Source organism: Herpailurus yagouaroundi, unplaced genomic scaffold (assembly GCF_014898765.1).
Source record: "Herpailurus yagouaroundi ecotype Mexico unplaced genomic scaffold, PumYag 142, whole genome shotgun sequence".
Lineage (NCBI taxonomy): Eukaryota > Metazoa > Chordata > Mammalia > Carnivora > Felidae > Herpailurus > Herpailurus yagouaroundi.
The window spans coordinates 57,469,902-57,488,473 of NW_024412397.1; the positions used below are offsets into that span (position 1 = coordinate 57,469,902).

Genomic DNA, 18,572 nt, shown 5'->3' on the forward strand with positions numbered 1-18,572 from the left:
AAATAGAGCAAGTAGAACTTATTATAAAAACTTAGCTTATGGGAAGGTGCAGAGAGAGAAAATGCAGAGTGTAGGGGGGGAGCTTATAAAACTTACCCCCAAAAAGCTGAAAATTCGCTCAAAACCAAGAAAGAAACCTAGATTTCTAAAATGCAAGACATTTGGTCCTACTTAAAATCCGTTGATTTTTGCATATAGGATAAAACTTTAACCCCAGCCCCACAGTAGTAGATAAGCACTGTGAAGACAAGAACATAATTTGTTTTCTTCATTGCAGAATTTTTAACTACCTTCCCCTCCCCCCATCCAAGGGCCTGGCGCTTAGGAGAGTCTTAACAAATGGTTGCAGAGGGAAGGTTGTGGAGGCTGAAATGTGGACATGTGACCTGTCCTTTGGTTGGGGAGTTACCAAGGAGGTCTTCTAAAATCTCAGCATTACTTATTTTGTGACATCTTCTTCCCTGGCTGCCTCCCCCTCCAATCAAGTTGGTCATGTCCCTTTCTGTGCCTTCTCTACCTCATCCATTCTTCTAGCATTGCACTTACCCTCTACTTAGTAGCAGTGCTTCTATAGCTGACTTCTCTAAAGGCCAAGAATTTGTTGATTTCCAGGGCCATGTCTTATTCATTTCAGTATCCCTTGTCTAATACAGAGCTAGGTACTATATATATATATATATATATATATATATATATATATATGAACAATTCATAATAATTAATAATCTCTCAACTATATGATGATATTTTCAGAATTTGCTATTATTTTTGACCCTAGAAGTATTAGAAATCTTGAATTGGTATTCTGCTAGGGAATATACTGTTCTGACCTTATATGCTACCTGCTTTCTCAGAAACCACTGAATTAGCCTTTATTCATAGTTTAATATAAACTCATGGTAATATGCTATGAAGTGAAGAATAATTAATAAAAAAATCTGGTGACAATTGTAAATGAGTATGCCTCAACACGTAAAAGTCAGAAAAGGATCATGAAGAGAAGTTAAATAAACCCTCCATTTTAAAGATTAAATTTTGCGTAAGGGTTATTTTACGCATTAAAACAATAACTTAAACTCCAATTTTCACAATAAAGGTGAAGTTGAACAAGCATCTTTTAAGCTCTGTATACCATATATTGGATTCTGGGACTACAAAAATGGTTAATAGTTCATCCTTCGATGAGACCAGATGGACTGGTTAACAGGTTATTTCATCTGCCTCTGAAGTGCAGCTCATTGAGGACAGAAATGCTGCCTCTCCCTCTGTATCCCCAGCATTAGCCCAGTGGCCCAGTGTGGACACTCGGTATTTGAATTGTGAAAAGAACGATTGAGGAACAACGTGTGGGATGCTCTGAGAGAGCAGAGAATGTTCAACTGCCACTCCGGGTTAGGTTGGTGAGAGAGATACAGTGGTTAAGGAAAGCTTCAAAGGAGTCTATAGCTAAATAAAGTCTCCAAGAATGACCATAAGCTTCCAGCTATAAAATAAATAAGTCACAGGGATAAAAAGTTCAGCATAGGGAATATAGTCAATAATATGATGATAATGTTGTATAGTGTCAGATGGTGACTACACTTACATGGTGAGCATTTCATAATGTATCGAATTGTCGAATCACTCTGTTGTACACCTGAAACTAATTCAACACTTGATGTCAACTAAACTTTAATTAAAAAAAAAAAAAAAAGATGAGCACAGGTCAGTAGGAGGAATGTGAGCAGGAAGTATCTTTGGCAGAAGAGCTTGTGGGAGGAAAAGGCATAGCAGCCACTTCCTGGTATCACTGAGGCTGGGTGAAGTGAGTCTCCTCAAGGAGGTAGAGACCACTCCATGTGCACTTTGGGTGAAACGATTATGGTTGGATCAAACTCAGTTCACACCCATCTCTTTATTTGGATAATGAAGGGGTTCCATTGATTAGTTGATCTCTAGGGATTCTTTGAACACTTAATTCTGTTTTTCTCTGTTAGTAGGTTGGAAATGAAGGTAATTAGATAATCCTAGATTTTTAACCAAAACATGGCTTTAGATCTGTACTAATTGCATAATAACACCTTTCCCCTTCTTAATTTTGCTTATTTAGTTGATCTCTTGGGTACTTAAGCTGTCTGTACAGTAAGCACGAGTTGTTGTTCACTGTTAGTAGCTTCAGTTACTCAAAGTAGAGTTTGGTTTATTTCAACCAGCCTACTTCAAGTCGGTATCAGTATATCAGGAAGTATTTGTCTTTCAGCCTTTCTTTGAAAAAGAGAGCCTGCCAGTAAGCAGAACTGATTTTTCAGATGATCATAAATTGATAGCCCAATTAATAGGAATGTTGGATACCATTTAAGGCTCCCACAGCACTTTATTTTTATTTTTTGTTCTAGTTTAAAGAGAGCATTCATTGGAAACTTACTTTTTTATCCATATTATGTATACTAGATTTAATATTTCTATTTATATTCGTACAAAATTAGGATAAATTTAATGAAATTTGAATAAGCAGAGACTTCCAAGAGGTGTGTGAGCATGTCGTTGAATATTTTCTCTGTGTGTATGTGCGTGTATGTGTGCGTGTTTAAGTAGGCTTCGCACCCAGCATGGAGCCCAGTGCGGGGTTTGATCTCACTAAGGGAGAGAATACAGGATTTGCTTCGTTGAAGAAAAGGCATGTGGATATGTACTGTGTGATGTGCATGTATTGGTGTATGGATGGGGGTGTGGTCAAAGAGGTGGAGGAAGGGTCCAGTAATTCAGCTTGGAGGTACTGAGGATTGGTGAGGGAAGTAGTAGTAGATTCTATCCCCACATTTGCAGGATTTTATTTGTGAAATGGGGTTGGCTTAATGAATGAGTTATTAAAGAAATACCGATTGTTTTAGCCAAAGCAATGAAAATAAATTAATAAAAATACCTCACTTTGGGAGGCTGTCTTCAACTCTTATAGATACCATATAACTTACTGAAGAATTAATTTTGAAAGAATCAGATTTAAACCTAAACTTCTTTTAGAACTCTCAGTTGATGTACCCTCCCAGTCAAATAACTGATAGAAACTAACTTACACATTACATTGGAGGTAGCTGGCTTAATAATAATCATAAACATACACCAGAATCCTAGTGGTTCGGTCAAAGTCCCAGTCTTCAGACTTCACATTTAGTAGAGCCATAGACAGCTCTTACCCCAGTTAACTTGCCTTGTGGTTGGATGACACAGCTGGGTATCGTGGGTGAAAGAGTTTTAGCAGTGTGTGAACAAGAGGCAGACAGGGCAGGCAGAGGGGGAAGACTTAAACTCAACCCTATTGAAACCCCAACCCCCACCGGCATTTTGGCAATTCTATGAAGACCAGAATGTTACTAAGAACAGATTTTGGAGGTCATCTCAAATTTGGTCAGCTGCAGTTAAGCCCATGGCTGCTGGGGTAATGGAATGCAACCCTGTTTGTTTTGGGAAAATGATAAAGAGATTCCATTACAGGTTTTCTGCCTTCTTTGAATGATGCTACCCCTAGAATAGAATTCTCCACATACCCAACCATGAGTGGACCTGAAATTCAGCAAGTATTCAATTAAATGATCCATTTACTGCAGCAGTACCTAATTTGGGAAACTCTTTTCCATTCAGGAAATTTTTTTTGTTTTTTTTTTGTTTTTTGTTTCTGGTTTTAGGATGAATTTACTTAAAATCAAATTGTGAATACTGTTGTCAAAATTATTTGATGAACTATTGAAGTGAGATAACTTTTCACAAACTGAACATATATAGCAGATATGGTCTTTTAATTTGGAGCTATTTTCATTACTCAAAGATATTTAAATGAAAGCAAAAAGTGATGCATTTTATGTTTTCCTGTTACTTGTGGCTTGGGGACTTGACTTGTATTTTTAAAAAGAGCTATTTTTTATCATGTAGTTCTTAGCTTTTTCAAATCACAGAACTCTTAGAGAATCTAATAAAAGGTTTAGGCCCCTGTGAAAAGTACACATATGTATGTTGTGCACATTTGCCTGCATTTGTAGGTAATTCATGAAGCACAAGTTAAGAAGATGTTGGTCAAATTAGCATTCAAAATCCGCCCCCCTCCTTCATCCTGGGGATCTTTACATTTATAGGTCTTAGGATCATTTTATATCCCCTGAGAGGGCTGTTTCCCTGGTACCTAGAGATTAGCTTTGAACAAGTGGAAGGCAAATTCAATATAAAAATAGCCCAGGCTAACCTGGGGGCCAGCTAGAATGCCTGCTGTGTGGGAGGCTGCCATTTGGTTCTGTCTCCCTATAATCAGGACACTTCTGGATGGGCAGTGTCTGTGGCTTGGGCATTTTGGGCCAAGGTGAGAAAGCTGACTGGGCCGAGCCTCAGAGTGCCTAGGCTTACGATTTAATACCTGTTTGAATAGGATATTTCTGTTCTCAGAAGTGAACAATGTTGGCATCAACATTTAATGAGATTATGGCATAAGAAGGTGCTGAGTTTTAGCCACTTCTCAAGGAAGGTGTAGAGGAAGTGGAAGCCTCTCAGTATTTCACATATGATGGGTAGAAATTATGCAAATTGTTGTTTAATAGGAAGACAAAAGAAATGATCCTTTTGACCCTCACACCCACAGTCCAAAGCCCTTTTCCTTTTTGGGAGTCTGCTCTATGTTTCTAGTGCTTTCTTCAGATCCCATGCAGGTGTGTGATCTGCACATGTGACCACCAGTCCTTACTCTTGTGTGCCAAGACAGAGAGAAATGTTTGTTTATGCAAATGAAGCATTTCTGAGATTAGGGATAAAGTTTTTAGTACATCTCTAGCCAATATAATCATAACAACATGAGGCAAAAAAATGTTTGAGCTAGAAGTCAATCAGAGCAAACAACTGATCTCATCTGTTTGTACATTATCTATTCAGTAGCCTGCACTACACTCAAAATAGAGACTGAAAAAAGGTTAGCTGAAGTCTGAGTAGTAAATTAGTAGTGTATCTTTCTAGGAAAGTTAGAGACATAATAGCCAAATAAAATATCACCCTTTCCTACAAACATTCCTTGGTAGCATTATCTGACAGATTTCTGGACTGGACAGATATTCCTTCTTACTCAGGGTTTTCTGTTCTTCCTTGATTCCAGACATCCTGTTCATCAAGTAGTTTACAGGACATTTGAGGTCCCAAGGGTCCTTAGAAAACATCTAGCCTTACTTTTCCAGTGAGGAAACTAAGATGGTAAGTAACTCAAGCCTCCAATATTCTAATATTGCTGTACCATTATTTTATGGGGAGGACTCATTACATTGTCTCATATTGTCCTCTTGTCATGCCTTTCCATATAACATGTGGCATCATAACATAACATTCCTCTAGTCACAGACTATCAAATGGGATGTGTGAAACCAAATACGGGTTTTTGTGGGAATGTTTGGCATCCATAGATGTAAAAGTGCACTGCTTCTCAGATGTTGGGATAGAAGTCGTAGTTAGAGTGGGGGGATCAGCCTGCTCTTTGTAAAGGGGTATTTTCATGCTGGAAGACATAATTATTTTGTACCGACAGGTTATTCTTAAGTAGCAGTTGACGTATAGATGGCTTCAAAGATATACCCTCAGTATACATTTGAAGTTCAGTGAGGACCTCAGGGAGGAAAAAGTGATATCTTTAAAATGTCATTAATTTTTAAAAATAATTCTTGTTTTGCAGTTTTATTGAGAGATCATTGTTATATGGCACTAAGTTTAAAGTGTACAATGTGATGATTTGACTTACCTATATTGTGAAATAATTGTCACAACAAGTTTAGTTAACATCCATCATCTTGTATAGCTAAAAAAGAAAATAGCAAACGTTTTTTCAAAAATACTTTTAAAGATCAACTTCAGCCCAGTTTTCTTTTCTGGATTCTTTCTTCTGTCTACTGGACTTTCCTGTTTAGAGAAGGCAACTTAAACTCATCATGCCCTTGAAGGAGCCCTGCCCTCTCTCATCTCTGGGTCTGTATACAGAATAATAAATACTAACATTTATTTAGTGCTTCCTGTAAAGCTGGCACTGGTCCAAGTGCTATACGTGAATTAAAGTCCCAAGGGTTTTACTCCTAGGAGGTAGGTACTATTTTGCTTCTCATTTTACAGATTGTGAAATGACCCAGAGGGTGAATAATTTGCCCAAGTGAAGTATAGTGGCCTCCCTCCAAAACCTCTGCTGCTGGTTTTTTGAAAAGCGTGGTGGGACGCCTGGGTGACACAGTCGGTTAAGTGACTGACCCTTCATTTTGGCTCAGGTCATGATCTTCGGTTTGTGAGTTTAGAGCCCTACATTGGGTTCTGTGCTAATGGTACAGAGCCTGCTTGGGCTTCTGTCTCTTCTTCTCTCTTCCTTCCCCCTGTTTGTGTGCCCGCACACACTATCTCTTACAATAAACATTAAAAAAAATTAAAACAAAGAAAATTGTGGTAAAATATACATACCAGAGCCTATGCTTCTTAACCACGACCCTGTGCCGCCTTTCTGCGCACCCTGCTTCCCTTGCCTGAAGAGCCTTCTCCCCGTTATTCTTCACCAGGTTAGGGCCTATCATCTTTGGTCTTTGGGTCACAGGTTACATTGTCCAGGAATCCTGCCTGGCTACCTTTTCCTTTTCTCTTCCATCCGGCACCAGGTTATTTCCTTTGTGCTCCCAGTGAACCCAGAGCCCACTGCAACCCTCCATTTATTATTCCAAAAATAATTATGATGTTTCCTCTGTAGCTGCCCCCTGTCTCCCTAAGATCTGGAGCCATTATCCTTATGATCTCAGTACCCAGCAACATGTCCTGTAAATATTTATGGGATGGAGGGAAGGGGATGGCATGAAGTTTCTTCTTCAAAGTTGAAAAACAAAATAATTGACTCTGGTTATAAAACTGATTATAGAAGACAGTTTTGTATAAAGTAAGAAATAGAAAATGAACCCTGAAGAAACACAGGGAAATGATAATCAAGGTCAGGTTCCAGTTGCTTATATTTTCACTTTGCCAGTTTAGCTTGTTAAAAAAACACAAACAAAAAAACCCAAAACACACAAAAATAAAAACACAACAGTCCCAGGCTGTGAATTGTGAATGAGAAAGGAAATGCTTTTGTTTTCTGCACTGTAAAAGTAAAATTTCCATGACCTCATTGTGCGACAGTCCCTCTTTTTGGAGATAATATGTCTCCTGTTAAAATGCAGCATCTAATTTAGGGCTCAGTAGCCTGGGATGATTCAGAGGATATCACAGACACACGTCTACTCCACTGGGCTGTCTGGAGTATCCATTGGTTCTCTGTGGGGGTGGCCCTGCCAGAACTAATAAGAGCAGCAACATAGATTGATTACAAAATACTAGAATGCTGTCTCTCTGTAATTGTCTAAATCATGCTTTTTGCTGTTTAATTTTCTTTCCTGATTTTTGTTGGATTTTGTCTTTGAAATTCTCTAGGGTTATGAAGTTAATTGTCAATTGCTAAGACAAGAAGCCAATTTTCCTATTACAAAAAATAGCAAAGTCCCTTCCATTTTGAAGACATATCTCCAAAACTTAAAAAAATTCCAAGCATCTGGCAAATCCAACCTCATAAAATAGGGATTTAATTAGGAAGGATGGAGGGCTACATTTGTAGAACAGACCAATTTGATTATATTTTAACTATTAAATAGATTCATTTTCAGGGTGGTCATTCTTTATTGTAAGCATTTAATTGACATTAAATCATATTAAGAATTTAATTTTAGCTCCCTTTACAAATTGGCCAGTGCCCATTTACCTTTGGTAGACTAATAAGATTTCTACTCTGCCATGTTTTTTATTAATCCCCATTACTACTCTTGGAGGAAAAAGATGAGTGGGGCCAAATGGAATTCTTTCCCCTACTGAGTTCAGCAACCACTATTTCTGGAACTGTTTCAAAAGATTATGAATTCTATCATCAATTATTGTGTCCTCAGACACAAATTCAAACCAGGCAGCAGAACAGACCTTCCTACCTATTCTGATTGGCATCACACCGGCATCACAAGTCAGTAACAAACTGTTGCTTAATGTTCAGATTTCCTTCTGAGCTTTCTCTTGGTCCTCTTTCTCTAGTTTGCTCTCTCACAGTCTTTTCTGTCCATATCTGAAACCATTTGTGTCCTCCATTAACACAGACCTCATGTAGTATGACAGAGGTTCCAGACTCAGCAAAACCAATTGCTAAATCCACTTCAACCACTGCACAAAGAGGACCATGTCTAAGCAGAAAAGACTGCTGTGAAACAGGCTCTAGAAACTTCTCATCTGGGGTGAGGTCAGTTCTTAGCCTGGGATTGCTGTGTGGTGACACACAGGCTTTGCCTCCTCTCAGCTCAAGAGCACAGCCAGGTAACAATGAGGTCGCTTGTTCCTCTCAACACTTCTTTATCATCTCTGGTCACGGTTCAGGAATGCGGAGGTTAGGCTCCTAAGAAATGCAGTCAGTATCCTCGCACCAAGTTATGGGTTTATGTTTTTCCTCTTAATGTGCTCATAATCATTCAACTTATTTTTGTCTTCGCCCCAGTGATTGGTTACTTTTTTTTTTTTCTGTTGTTGCTGTAAACACTATACCTGGGAGTATTAGGTAAAAATAGAGCTCAGACCTTTCCTAATAAACCAGTAACTTTTGTATCTTACAAAAATGTCACTTAGTTAAGTGATTCTGAGTCTAGGCTATAATTTGAGAGGGGACAGAGAAATAAGGAACTGGTGCTATCTATGCGCCCAGTGGGAAATAGTACCTTTTTTTTTTCTTTTTGAAAGAATGAGTCTTTGAAAGGAACTATGGAATATTTCTGCTTATTTTCAGTACAGTATTACAGTTGTGAAAGCTTAAAGTAAAAAAAGTACTTTGACATGAGAACGACTCTTCTTGTCTAATTAAACATAAATTCCTTCATGTTAGCCTTTAAATTTTTTTTAAGGTATTCCTATGTTATCTAATGCAAAGTGACAATAGAATACATATGTTTTCAGTGAGGGAAAATTGAGATCAACTATATATATATATATATATACACACACACACACACACATATATACATATATATATTTATATTATATATGTAATTATATAATTTGTAAATATATATGTATATTTTCTGTTCCCTATCTGTATAATTGATTCAAGGGGATAATGCAATCTTATGATTTACTCTTATATTGTAAAGTTTCCCCTTGTTCTATAACTGCAGACCACAGCTGGAAGAACATCAGATATAAAGCCTCACATAGTTTGATGTTTGATTTGTGATTGACTCTTAAAAATCATTCTTAATAAAATAAATATTTTTAATTAAATTAAAAGGCAATATATGGAAGAATGGAATGGAATGAGTTGAGACATCTTATTTTTGTCCTGTTTTGAGTTCTGATGGTCTTCTCAGAAGCATGGCTACTGCATCTTTCTCACTCTGTGGTCCAGTTTCATCTGGAAGCGTTTCACTCGAGCATACTGATTTTTGTCGTAGTAGATTCTTTGTCTATAAAAGACAAAGAGGTTGCTGAAATTCTTCCAGGAGCCTAAGTATATAAAGATGGCACAAAGAACCATGCTCACTTTTCATGATAAAGATTTGGTCAAATTTGGGCCTAAATTAGCAAACTTGTGCTTAAGTATCACATCAATGGCTCTAAAATATAAGCCACAATTGATTCTCTGTTTGCAATGATTTCATCTTTGTTCTTGATGTCTACTTAATCTCAAATGAGACCATTTTCATAAAGGAGCAAGGTAACAGATAATTAGGAAGAAGTGACTGTTTAAAATATTTTTATAGAATGAAATATGTAATTTATCTTTGGCCCATGTGACTCTGAAACTGTAAATACTTTTTCTTTTTTACATCTTTAATGAACTCCACTTCTTCCTATTAAATGTGATCTTCAGACCTTATTTCAGTTTCTTCTAGAAGGGTACCACACATTCAAACCGCTTTTATAGAAAGCCCTTTAATGATATGTCATTATCATAGGGAGATTAAACCTGTCTTTGGGTAACTGAGACCATTTAGTGGAGCTAAATCATGGTAAAAGCTACATTATAGGGAAATTAAAGATGAATACAGTTATGTGCTGGGTATCATAATCAGGGTAAGCTTAAAAACTGAGATCTGAAGAATCTTTGCTGGCTAAAAAAGGGAGAAAACTGTCAGAAATTTCAAACCATTAAGCAGAATACAGTGGACAGTTGTCTTCCTCATACTAATTCACACTGGTGTGGAACAGCTTTCCAGAATTAGTGATTGGTTATACCCTCCACCATCTATAACTATGTGGACTGAGACAACAGTAAAGTAATGGAATCCCGTGCCTCAGTTCAAGGGCAGGAATTTCCTCCCTCCTTTCTGCAGGTCAGTTTCCTAAGAATCTTCATAATCAATATGGTAAGTGAAGCCCAGAGGCTGGGGAGGTTTATTTGCCAGCTGAGTTTCTCAAGAAGATTATACCTCCAGGTGGATAGATGAATCTGACCCAAAGGGAAGGAGGTCAGGGAGTTTGCATAAGGGGACCATAAGTAAGTAGTTTTTTCAGAAAAATTTTAAGCAACATGGAGAAAGCATAGGCCTACTAAGGCAGCTGCTGAGTCAGCAGCGTTATGGGAAGCATAATGTGAATGTGAGATTGAATAATGGCTTGTTTCCAAAAAATGACCATGGAGTCCTTAGGAAAGACATGTCATTAGGGTGGTTATCATAGAATAGAAAGTACTGAAATAAAAGCAGTCGTTTGGCAGAAAGATTAGAGGGAAGTGAAGTGTTTGAAAGAAGAGGCAGAGAAATGGGAAGAGGTACCACTGAGTTCACAATGGTAAAAGCAACTGATTTTAGGATAAGACAATGAAAGAATCACAGTTATTAAAACCAAATGCAGCACTTGTCAGCTTTATGCAGATATTTCATCTAAGAAAATGAATAAAAGACACTTTAAAATTCATGTGGGGATGAATCAGATCCTGTAACATGTTAAGACAAGTTCGATAGAACACTCCATTTTATGAGCATATATGAATATAAGCTAGCATTTACAGAGATAACTTCACATAGCTTTAGGTTCATAGAAATTTTTATTATATATATTGTGAGATGGGGAAGAAAGGTGTTTGTTTTGTATTGGTTTTGTCTTTTAGAAGTTTTGGTGATAATCGGTAGTCCTAGTGAATTTTATAGGTAGAAATAACTAAGAGTAAGAATCTTGTTGAATGGAAAGCTTGGGGATGGGATCATACAATAAGAAAAAGATATACGTGAAAACAGAATAAATGCTAGACAGCCATTGTTGTTGTTGGGATATACCAGTGGCTTCTGAAGTTGCTATAAAGAATAGCATGAAGGGGCGCCTGGGTGGCGCAGTCAGTTAAGCGTCCGACTTCAGCCAGGTCACGATCTCACGGTCCGTGAGTTCGAGCCCCACGTCAGGCTCTGGGCTGATGGCTCAGAGCCTGGAGCCTGTTTCCGATTCTGTGTCTCCCTCTCTCTCTGCCCCTCCCCCGTTCATGCTCTGTCTCTCTCTGTCCCAAAAAAATAAATAAACGTTAAAAAAAAATTTTTTAAAGAATAGCATGAAAAATAATGTAATAAAGAGATTGGATATAAATTTTATGCAGTTTGACTTGTTCCATTTATGCTGGTTGTGCATGAGTAGGATGACTATATATTTTGCTGTCCATGTGGGACAGTTTGAAAGCAAAAGCAGGTGCTATATAATCATGCCTGGCCAACAGGTATAAACTGGGATTTTTCTGAGCAAACCAGTACATATGGTCACCCTAAGCCTGAATCCAAATAATACAAAATGTATCCCATGTTTTCTAAAATGAATATCATTCCTGGACAGCATTTGAGCAGTTTCTTTGTGTTGCCAATATACACTAGAAATATCAGTTAAATTAGTATGTGTCTCAACCATTACGGTTCATGTATTGATCACAAAAGAATTGGGGCATTTTGGCCACAAGTCACTGCTAATTTAACTTTCAGCCTCACCGATGCTGAAATAATCAACTATGTTAGGTTTGAAAGTAACAAATCTGGTGAAAGGTGAGACTGTTGGAACCAGGCTGCATGGGTGAGGAGCCTGGCTCTTCTACTGACTGTGGGACCTTGGCAAGTTATCTCGCCTTGCAGGGCCTCAGTTTCCTCACTGAGGATAGTTGTAGCATCTATTTCACGGACCTCTCGTGAGGTAAAGATATCAATGTAAGTAAAGACCTTAGAACATCAACTGCCACATAGTAAGATCAGTATAAGAATTAACAACTTCTCCCCTCCTGAAACACCATTCATGTTTTGCACAGTCCTTTGATCATCACTTCCTACTCTCCTTCCCTTTCCCCTCTCCCTGTTCCACCTTTTTATTTAAAAAAAAATTTTTTTTTTCAACGTTTATTTATTTTTGGGACAGAGAGAGACAGAGCATGAACAGGGGAGGGGCAGAGAGAGAGAGGGAGACACAGAATCGGAAACAGGCTCCAGGCTCTGAGCCATCAGCCCAGAGCCCGATGCGGGGCTCGAACTCATGGACCGCGAGATCGTGACCTGGCTGAAGTCGGACGCTTAACCGACTGCGCCACCCAGGCGCCCCATATTTTTAAAGAATCAAAATGTTTATTTGCAAATGAAGGATTGAAGTCAGTCTTATACAACCATACTTGAAATATATTAGTTAATGTTACAGTATATCTTTTTCCCTTCTAGGTTACCCTGTTAGAAAAATCTAAATGTAATAAATGAAATAAAACACCATTTTTTACTATTTGTTCAGGATCCACAGCAGTCTGACCAAGCCTACACTTGTGGCTAACATAGAAACATCCCACTGAACTAGACACAAGACTTGTAAGAAATTCAGCTTTCTCAAATCAAAAGAACAGATATCTGAGCAACCATTATGATTGTCAAAATAATTTGATGAAAATGTTCTAGAATTAGATTATAGTTATGGTTGTACAACTTGTTAAATTTACTAAAAATATTGAATTGTACATTTAAAATGTGTGAATTTTATGATGTACAAATTATACTATGATAAGGTTAACTTCACAGATATAAATGTAAATATGTAAATATATATATAAAATACCTTCTGGGGACACAGGCCCAATGCCTGTATTCCATATAATATCACAGACACGGGGTCATAGTCTTAACCTCCTCATCTTATATGGAACATTTTGGCCTTGACTGTGTGACACTGAAGTTTGCTTGGGGCTGTTGAAATTATTCCTTTTGTTTAGAGATTCTACTGAAAAAAACTTTTCACCTATTTTTTCTTTCTCCTTGATTTATTCTAGCACAGTGGAAATACCCCATTGTAACTAACTTTTATTTTCTCCTGTTTTTCCTTTTTTTTTTAATTGAAAAATCATTGACAAACAATATGTATTGATTTCAGTTGTACAACCTAGTGATGTGACATTTATATACATAAGAAATGTTCACCATGATAAGTCTAGTTATCATCTGTCACCATACAAAGTTGTTACAGTATTATTGTCTGTATTCCCTATGTTGTACATTACATCCCTGTGTCTTAATTTATTTTATAATTGGAAGGCTGTACCTCTTAATTCCCTTTACCTCCATTCCTTGCCCCTCTGGCAATCACTAGGTAGTTCTCTGTATCTATGAGTCTTTTTCTGTTTTGTTTTTGCTTTTGTTTGTTTTATTGTTTCATTTTTTATATTCCACATATAAGTGAAATCATATGGTTTTTGTTTTCCTCTGACATTTCATTTAGGATCATCTCCTCTAGGACCATCCATGTTGTCACAGATGTGTTGAAAACCTGAGTAATGAAAATAACTCTTACAGAAATATCTAGCGTTAAAATATACTTTCTGACCCTTTATAGAGAATATTTCCTGTTTAATAGTTATCAGAAATGGAAAATAGCAGTAGTTTTGGGGCGCTTGGAAAGTGATTAGTGGAGTGAGCCATTCTGTAACATGGTAAAGTTTGGAAAACAGGAGAAAGCCCTGTTATGTATTCTGTGCAGATACATGGAGAAGATGGGGGACCAGAGCAGGATTGAAAGACAGGAAGGGAAACACATGGAGCAGAACCTAAAGAAGTCAAACGTCTCTAGAGGGATGCATCAGAAGCAGATGTAATGAGAGCAGAAACTTGGCCAGCATTGCATATTAGGAGTTAGGATTTAAGTTAGGAATCATAGGGACATATTGGTGATTAATACACAGCTTGGATTTACAACTATCTTTTTTTTTTAATTTTTTAATATTTATTTTTTGAGAGAAAGAGACAGAGCATGAGTGGGGGAGGGGCGGAGAGAGAGGGAGACACAGAATCTGAAGCAAGCCCCAGGCTCTGAGCTGTCAGCACAGAGTCCGACGCAGGGCTCGAACCCACAAACTGTGGGATCATGACCTGAGCTGAAGTCGGATCCTTAGCCGACTGAGCCACCCAGGTGCCCCAGATCTACAACTGTCTTGATGTTACCCTAGGGAAGGAAAATTCTTACAGATTTGGTAAAAGATCATTTAAGTAGTGGTTGGTGTTCTACCTATTTATCCCATTGAATTAAAAATTAAGCAATTACAGAGGGGTGCCTGGATGGCTATATGTCATTGCATTGTAGGTTTGCTAGGAATGCTGTTAGAAGATTCAAAGTAAGAAATTCCTGTGTCAGACTTAACTGTAATTGTATCAGATGAGAAATGGGAATGGGGTGGAATGCTTAAGATCCATACATCGTAAGTAAGTTTGCTCTGTTCTCCTTTGATATAGGGCATAGAGTTGGCTCTAGATAGAGTGTGTTGCTGGCTTGCTTGCTTGCTTGCTTACTTTTTAATATTATACCAGGAGGCAAGAAGGGAGAGAAGGGGAAATACAAATTATCTAGTTTTTCTCCTAGTTGGCTGGTCTAGTTAAAGATTTATAGGTAGACAGACCTGAAAATGAGATTTTATGGTATTTATGACTTTTTCTTTTGCCGTGTATCTGTCCACTGATTGTCTTAGATAAACAAGAGTTGTGGTCTTTAATCAGAGAAGATCAAAGGCAAAATAGGAAATAATAATTTATTTGTAAGAGTCAGGTAAGGCATAAGACTGCTTTAGATTTGTTCTAAAATAATGTGGAAATTGGGTTTTTACTAAAGTTTTTTTTAATCATACTTCACATGTGACACTGTATAATGTAAGTTTGAATAAAATACTGGTTAAAATCAATTAAAATGTAATACTTAGCAAGCATGGAGTGGGCTTTTTCTTTTCAGTGCTTACTCTCTTTTCTTCTCATCTTTATGCCACCACTGATGCCTTATATATAATTTGAAAGGAGGCAAATTCAGATATCTTAGCAGATGTGGATTTAGTTCTTACTCTAATGCTTTTAGACACAATTACTTAAGTAAGTTTCACAAAGTTTTATTAAAGATTTGGTTGGCAAATTTGGAAAAAGTTAGATTTTTCAAAAAAGAAAAGCTTAGCAATGCACAAGGAAATTCTAATTCTCATTTAGAATATCCTGGTAGTGATCAGTAAAAGCCCCACTTCGGATGGTCTCTATCGATTTATACCTTTTTTGTTCTATATATAAAGTTGTGATAACTATCCTCATTTCTGTGATTCTCTAATTTATTATTAAAATGTTGCTAGCTTTTACCAAGTCATCCTGTATGATTGATTAACTAAAATATATACAAATATTAAATATAATATATATAAAAGTAGATATAATTAATATATAAAATATACAAGTATGTATTCATTTATATAAATATTTAAAATACATAAAGTAAATATAAATATGTATGTATACATATATATAAATAAGTACAATATTAAAAATATCTAAATAGATGCATATTCAGAGCTTGAGCTCTACCACGAGATTAAGAATTTTAAGTAACTCAGAGATGTTAATGGAACATCAGTCTTAAATGAGTGAAGGAACTGAAATTTACAATTCATCAATGACAGGAAATAAACGTGGACATTACAAGAGCAAAAATGAAAAGTAAAAAATAGGTAACATTTGCACATGTTCACAGATTCTTAGCTATCTGACCTTGAAAAAAAATTAAAGCTAATACAGAGAGAGACTAGGATTTCACATTCAAGCGTAGAATTCCTCCACTAAACAATAACCTGACTTTAAATCTCATGCACAAGTTGCTGCTCCCCATGGATTTTAAAGTCAGAATGTCCTGCAGTCAAACTTTTGGTCACAGGTGGTTGATTCTTTTTTCAAAAGGAGATTAATTAAGATTGTAATCAGAACTTTGTTTGGTTCAACAAGAAGTTATGCTAATTGTTGGTTCTTTTCTGGGAGAGAGACATCAGAATACAATCAGGAATTTTAGGGGTGTAAGAGGAACTTAGTATCAAAAGATTTGCAGAAGGAATTTACACAGAGGATTCACTATGCTAAAAGATGATGTGAATATTCTCTGCAATGGAATTATATCATAACTATATGTGCCCATGCAAGTTCAAACAGACAAAACTTTTGTGGAGAACTACAGCTTTCCCCCCCCTTACAAATGTTCAGCATCTGTAAAATTTGGATAGCCATAAATTTGCAGATGTGATTGTTTTCATCCTCCAAGTAAAATTTTTAACAGTTTTTTATACTGTGATTAAAAGTAAAAATAATAAATTTCATAAGAGAACTATCAGAGGCAAGATCTTATCCTAAAAATAAGACTGTAATGTCCACCCCACCAAGAGATTCTTAGGTCCAGGTCAGAAACAAACTCAGAATTCAGCAAGCACATAGTAAAATTATTGATCATACAGTAAAATACTGAAAGTTAAATGCACAACTTCTGTGGAATTGTTTTAGAAAAGAATTTTTAAAACTAGTAAAAAGTTGATCTTTTACTGACATTTCTATTGTTTTAAAAACATTCAAAACACTTTCTAAGGTCACTGTCAGTTCCTTAGCAGTGTGAACGATTCCTAACTAGAAAAAGAGATTACTTTATTAAAGCAATAATTAGAGTTGATTTCAAATTTGTTATTATCCAAAACTGACCTGCATTTACTTTAAGTATTGCAGTAGAACTTTCCCTTTAAAACTGCTGTCACCATTACTATTTGCTTTACATTCTAATCTTTAATTTATATGAAGGGATTTGTTACAGTTAGTCTGGGTCAGTGACCGAGTGCCTTCAAAGGGATACAACACCGAAATGGGCCTTGTTCTTACCTGGATTCATTTCATGTTACTGATTTGACCTGGCAATTAAATGCATAAGTACTATATATCCATTTTAGGGGTCCTTAGGATGTGGGAATATGCGTTCATGAGATTATACTTATGTTTCTGTCTACATCAACCTTTATTTTTCCCAGGTTAGACTGCAGACTTTAAAATGCATGGATACATGTACAAAAGAGTGCATACACTGTACAGTTTTATTCATATACTGTACAAAAATAGCCAAAACTAACTTATGGTATCAGAGGTCAAGATAGTGGTGTCCCTAGGGGTGGCAGCGAGGGCATTTGGGGTGGGGAAGGGATGTGGTGCCATGGTTGAGTATCTCATTAAAGGCTCAGCTTCCTCGTTTGTAGGAAGGTGTTTGATAATATGTGTAGAGTTCTTGACACATCCTGTGCCGTATAATAAGAGTTTAATAAGCAACAGGTACTATCAACAGCCAGTGATCTCCTGGCAGTCCCATAGGTTTCTCAAATTCAGAATGTCTATTTGACTTTGTCATCTTCCTTCACCATCATCTACCCACCTCCTGGTACCATGGGAATCATTCTCCTTTCCCCCTGCTCCCCATCAGTCACAAGGTCCGTTGATTAGCTCTCCAGAGTGTGTCAGTTTCTTCCCCAAGGCATGTTCAAGCCATCAGTCTTTCTCACTTGTCTTATTTCAAATGTCTCCCCCCCTAAACAAAACAAAACAAAATAAAACAAAACAAATGTCTCCCAGGTGCTCCCTCTGCCTCCAAAAAACTCCTTATAATGCAGACAGAATGATTTTTCTAAAGTGGAGTTCAGTCATGCCACATATGCACCTTACTTGAAATTCCAAAATGTTTTCCCATTTCCCTGAGGATAAAATCCCACTGCTTAATATATAAGCTCTCTTGTAAGGCCCCATGGCCTGATTTTTTTCTCCTTCCCTCTCTAGCTTCAGCTCTCGCTATTCCCTCTTTATAATCTATACTGTAAAAGGGTTTAGATTCACTCAGTTTCTTTTCAACATGCTACACCATCCTCTTTTTTTTTTTTTTTTTTTTTGAGAGAGAGAGAGAGAGGGTGTATGCGAGCGTGGGAAGGGCAGAGGGAGAGGGAGAATCTTAAGCAGGCTCCATGCTCAGTGCAAAGCTCCATCCCAGGACTGTAATATTGTGACCTGAGCCAAAATCAAGAGCCACTTTAACCTACTGAGTCACCTAGGCACCCATATACCATCCTCTTTCAATTCATAGGTTGTTAGAAATAGTAACATTTCTAATAGTAATATTTATTTAATAGTAATATTTCTGTTAGAAACAGCCCTCGTCTCTGTGCCTCTCCCTGCCTTCCCCACTGTTAAGGGCTGAACTGTGTTCCCCCAAATTCATATGTTGAGGTCCTAACA

At 37.1% G+C, this 18,572-nt stretch overlaps 1 protein-coding gene across 8 annotated transcripts in view; it reads left to right on the plus strand.

Annotated features, from left to right (window-relative positions):
• The window catches only part of ARHGAP28 (Rho GTPase activating protein 28), a 228,455-nt gene that overhangs the window by 47,630 nt on the left and 162,253 nt on the right, over positions 1-18,572 (plus strand). Inside the window, exon 2 of one of the 8 annotated variants that reach the window (XM_040479365.1) lies at positions 5,108-5,202. The exons of the other annotated variants lie outside the window; for them this stretch is intronic. The gene's annotated coding sequence lies outside the window, so the exon portion shown is untranslated. The remainder of the gene's footprint in view (positions 1-5,107; positions 5,203-18,572) is intronic. 8 annotated transcript variants of the gene reach the window in all.